Source organism: Pristiophorus japonicus, chromosome 8, assembly GCF_044704955.1.
Source record: "Pristiophorus japonicus isolate sPriJap1 chromosome 8, sPriJap1.hap1, whole genome shotgun sequence".
NCBI classification, from domain to species: domain Eukaryota; kingdom Metazoa; phylum Chordata; class Chondrichthyes; family Pristiophoridae; genus Pristiophorus; species Pristiophorus japonicus.
The window spans coordinates 221,344,421-221,349,420 of record NC_091984.1 but is presented as its reverse complement, the minus strand read 5'-3'; the positions used below and the strand labels follow the sequence as shown (position 1 = coordinate 221,349,420).

Here is a 5,000-nt window from a genome sequence, read left to right as displayed (position 1 = left end):
CTCATGCTTCTGCACACACAGTGCCGTTGATCCATCAACAACCTTTTTGCTGCTCTCTCTTTCACTTTGCTTTCACCATTTCTTTCCTGCACATTCTCCTGCTGCTACACAAATGCAAGGGGGTCGACGCAAGGGACGAAAGAACGCAGAACAACAAAATAAGTTGGCAAAAAAAAACATGCTGGCGCAGGCACACCAGGACACAGCAACAGAGAGGAGAGACAAGGTGCATAGAAACCTGAGAGGGACAAACAGCAAGAGAACAAAGAATCGTGCAGGAAGAGCTGCAATTCAATGCAGGAAAAATGTAAAGCCAACTAGCATGCTGCTGGAATGCATGTGTGTTCATGTGAGGAGTGTTGCAAATCAGAATGCCGAGTAGCAGGCGCCACTTGCCACATGGGGTTCCGAAATGTGGCTACAACAGCGATCTGGCTTAATAATTGGTGGGATTGGAAATGAAACAATCCTGGTGTTTTGGGGGCGGTGGAAGCTTTTTTGGGGGAGGAGAGATTTGGGGATGGGGAGATTTGGGGGAGAGCGATTTGAGGGGATGAGAGATTTCGAGGTTGGCGAGCGTGAGATTGGGGGGTGAATGAGTGAGTGATTTGTGGGTGAGTGAGGGAATGGTGAAAGTCAGGCAGTTTTGAAGCTTGAGGCAAGGCAATGAAGGGTAGGGCTTGTCGTTTGCTTGTGTGGGAGTCAGAGCAGCAAGAGGTGGGTGTGGCGGAAGGAAAATGTTGAAATGAATCTTGAGTGCTGATTCCTTGGATGAATGCATGGAAGGAGAAAAAGGAGTGAAGAACAGCCTTATGTCCGTTTAAGTAAACAGAAAGCCATGACATCGATGCCTACGGCCACACTAGTCTGAAAATGTCTGATCTCGGAAGCTAAGCAGAGTCAGGCCTGGTTAGTACTTGGATGGGAGACTGCCTGGGAATACCAGGTGCAGTAGGCTTTTGCTGCCATCCACAGGCTGCTCATGCTTCTGCACATCCATCAACAACCTTTTTGCTGCTCTCTCTTTCACTTTGCTTTCACCATTTCTTTCCTGCACATTCTCCTGCTGCTACACAAATGCAAGGGGGTCGACGCAAGGGACGAAAGAACGCAGAACAACAAAATAAGTTGGCAAAAAAAAACATGCTGGCGCAGGCACACCAGGACACAGCAACAGAGAGGAGAGACAAGGTGCATAGAAACCTGAGAGGGACAAACAGCAAGAGAACAAAGAATCGTGCAGGAAGAGCTGCAATTCAATGCAGGAAAAATGTAAAGCCAACTAGCATGCTGCTGGAATGCATGTGTGTTCATGTGAGGAGTGTTGCAAATCAGAATGCCGAGTAGCAGGCGCCACTTGCCACATGGGGTTCCGAAATGTGGCTGCAACAGCGATCTGGCTTAATAATTGGTGGGATTGGAAATGAAACAATCCTGGTGTTTTGGGGGCGGTGGAAGCTTTTTTGGGGGAGGAGAGATTTGGGGATGGGGAGATTTGGGGGAGAGTGATTTGAGGGGATGAGAGATTTCGAGGTTGGCGAGCGTGAGATTGGGGGGTGAATGAGTGAGTGATTTGTGGGTGAGTGAGGGAATGGTGAAAGTCAGGCAGTTTTGAAGCTTGAGGCAAGGCAATGAAGGGTAGGGCTTGTCGTTTGCTTGTGTGGGAGTCAGAGCAGCAAGAGGTGGGTGTGGCGGAAGGAAAATGGTGAAATGAATCTTGAGTGCTGATTCCTTGGATGAATGCATGGAAGGAGAAAAAGGAGTGAAGAACAGCCTTATGTCCGTTTAAGTAAAGAGAAAGCCATGACATCGATGCCTACGGCCACACTAGTCTGAAAACGCCCGATCCCGTCTGATCTCGGAAACCAAGCAGACTGAGGCCTGGTTAGTACTTGGATGGGAGACTGCCTGGGAATACCAGGTGCAGTAGGCTTTTGCTGCCATCCACAGGCTGCTCATGCTTCTGCACACACAGTGCCGTTGATCCATCAACAACCTTTTTGCTGCTCTCTCTTTCACTTTGCTTTCACCATTTCTTTCCTGCACATTCTCCTGCTGCTACACAAATGCAAGGGGGTCGACGCAAGGGACGAAAGAACGCAGAACAACAAAATAAGTTGGCAAAAAAAAACATGCTGGCGCAGGCACACCAGGACACAGCAACAGAGAGGAGAGACAAGGTGCATAGAAACCTGAGAGGGACAAACAGCAAGAGAACAAAGAATCGTGCAGGAAGAGCTGCAATTCAATGCAGGAAAAATGTAAAGCCAACTAGCATGCTGCTGGAATGCATGTGTGTTCATGTGAGGAGTGTTGCAAATCAGAATGCCGAGTAGCAGGCGCCACTTGCCACATGGGGTTCCGAAATGTGGCTACAACAGCGATCTGGCTTAATAATTGGTGGGATTGGAAATGAAACAATCCTGGTGTTTTGGGGGCGGTGGAAGCTTTTTTGGGGGAGGAGAGATTTGGGGATGGGGAGATTTGGGGGAGAGCGATTTGAGGGGATGAGAGATTTCGAGATTGGCGAGCGTGAGATTGGGGGGTGAATGAGTGAGTGATTTGTGGGTGAGTGAGGGAATGGTGAAAGTCAGGCAGTTTTGAAGCTTGAGGCAAGGCAATGAAGGGTAGGGCTTGTCGTTTGCTTGTGTGGGAGTCAGAGCAGCAAGAGGTGGGTGTGGCGGAAGGAAAATGTTGAAATGAATCTTGAGTGCTGATTCCTTGGATGAATGCATGGAAGGAGAAAAAGGAGTGAAGAACAGCCTTATGTCCGTTTAAGTAAAGAGAAAGCCATGACATCGATGCCTACGGCCACACTAGTCTGAAAACGTCTGATCTCGGAAGCTAAGCAGAGTCAGGCCTGGTTAGTACTTGGATGGGAGACTGCCTGGGAATACCAGGTGCAGTAGGCTTTTGCTGCCATCCACAGGCTGCTCATGCTTCTGCACATCCATCAACAACCTTTTTGCTGCTCTCTCTTTCACTTTGCTTTCACCATTTCTTTCCTGCACATTCTCCTGCTGCTACACAAATGCAAGGGGGTCGACGCAAGGGACGAAAGAACGCAGAACAACAAAATAAGTTGGCAAAAAAAAACATGCTGGCGCAGGCACACCAGGACACAGCAACAGAGAGGAGAGACAAGGTGCATAGAAACCTGAGAGGGACAAACAGCAAGAGAACAAAGAATCGTGCAGGAAGAGCTGCAATTCAATGCAGGAAAAATGTAAAGCCAACTAGCATGCTGCTGGAATGCATGTGTGTTCATGTGAGGAGTGTTGCAAATCAGAATGCCGAGTAGCAGGCGCCACTTGCCACATGGGGTTCCGAAATGTGGCTACAACAGCGATCTGGCTTAATAATTGGTGGGATTGGAAATGAAACAATCCTGGTGTTTTGGGGGCGGTGGAAGCTTTTTTGGGGGAGGAGAGATTTGGGGATGGGGAGATTTGGGGGAGAGTGATTTGAGGGGATGAGAGATTTCGAGGTTGGCGAGCGTGAGATTGGGGGGTGAATGAGTGAGTGATTTGTGGGTGAGTGAGGGAATGGTGAAAGTCAGGCAGTTTTGAAGCTTGAGGCAAGGCAATGAAGGGTAGGGCTTGTCGTTTGCTTGTGTGGGAGTCAGAGCAGCAAGAGGTGGGTGTGGCGGAAGGAAAATGGTGAAATGAATCTTGAGTGCTGATTCCTTGGATGAATGCATGGAAGGAGAAAAAGGAGTGAAGAACAGCCTTATGTCCGTTTAAGTAAAGAGAAAGCCATGACATCGATGCCTACGGCCACACTAGTCTGAAAACGCCCGATCCCGTCTGATCTCGGAAACCAAGCAGACTGAGGCCTGGTTAGTACTTGGATGGGAGACTGCCTGGGAATACCAGGTGCAGTAGGCTTTTGCTGCCATCCACAGGCTGCTCATGCTTCTGCACACACAGTGCCGTTGATCCATCAACAACCTTTTTGCTGCTCTCTCTTTCACTTTGCTTTCACCATTTCTTTCCTGCACATTCTCCTGCTGCTACACAAATGCAAGGGGGTCGACGCAAGGGACGAAAGAACGCAGAACAACAAAATAAGTTGGCAAAAAAAAACATGCTGGCGCAGGCACACCAGGACACAGCAACAGAGAGGAGAGACAAGGTGCATAGAAACCTGAGAGGGACAAACAGCAAGAGAACAAAGAATCGTGCAGGAAGAGCTGCAATTCAATGCAGGAAAAATGTAAAGCCAACTAGCATGCTGCTGGAATGCATGTGTGTTCATGTGAGGAGTGTTGCAAATCAGAATGCCGAGTAGCAGGCGCCACTTGCCACATGGGGTTCCGAAATGTGGCTACAACAGCGATCTGGCTTAATAATTGGTGGGATTGGAAATGAAACAATCCTGGTGTTTTGGGGGCGGTGGAAGCTTTTTTGGGGGAGGAGAGATTTGGGGATGGGGAGATTTGGGGGAGAGCGATTTGAGGGGATGAGAGATTTCGAGATTGGCGAGCGTGAGATTGGGGGGTGAATGAGTGAGTGATTTGTGGGTGAGTGAGGGAATGGTGAAAGTCAGGCAGTTTTGAAGCTTGAGGCAAGGCAATGAAGGGTAGGGCTTGTCGTTTGCTTGTGTGGGAGTCAGAGCAGCAAGAGGTGGGTGTGGCGGAAGGAAAATGTTGAAATGAATCTTGAGTGCTGATTCCTTGGATGAATGCATGGAAGGAGAAAAAGGAGTGAAGAACAGCCTTATGTCCGTTTAAGTAAAGAGAAAGCCATGACATCGATGCCTACGGCCACACTAGTCTGAAAACGTCTGATCTCGGAAGCTAAGCAGAGTCAGGCCTGGTTAGTACTTGGATGGGAGACTGCCTGGGAATACCAGGTGCAGTAGGCTTTTGCTGCCATCCACAGGCTGCTCATGCTTCTGCACATCCATCAACAACCTTTTTGCTGCTCTCTCTTTCACTTTGCTTTCACCATTTCTTTCCTGCACATTCTCCTGCTGCTACACAAATGCAAGGGGGTCGA

The 5,000-nt window shown here is 48.9% G+C and overlaps 2 non-coding genes and 3 pseudogenes across 2 annotated transcripts; all 5 read left to right on the top strand.

Moving 5' to 3' along the window:
* The first annotated feature begins 849 nt into the window (after nt 1–849).
* LOC139269836 (5S ribosomal RNA) lies at nt 850–958 on the top strand (annotated as a pseudogene).
* An 856-nt stretch (nt 959–1,814) lies between these two features.
* Nucleotides 1,815–1,933, top strand: LOC139270193 (5S ribosomal RNA). The gene has a single exon (XR_011594540.1). It is a non-coding gene; the product is annotated as a 5S ribosomal RNA (ribosomal RNA).
* An 870-nt stretch (nt 1,934–2,803) lies between these two features.
* Nucleotides 2,804–2,912, top strand: LOC139269819 (5S ribosomal RNA; annotated as a pseudogene).
* Nucleotides 2,913–3,768: 856 nt separating this feature from the next.
* LOC139270192 (5S ribosomal RNA) lies at nt 3,769–3,887 on the top strand. The gene has a single exon (XR_011594539.1). It is a non-coding gene; the product is annotated as a 5S ribosomal RNA (ribosomal RNA).
* An 870-nt stretch (nt 3,888–4,757) lies between these two features.
* Nucleotides 4,758–4,866, top strand: LOC139269818 (5S ribosomal RNA; annotated as a pseudogene).
* Nucleotides 4,867–5,000: the final 134 nt, after the last annotated feature.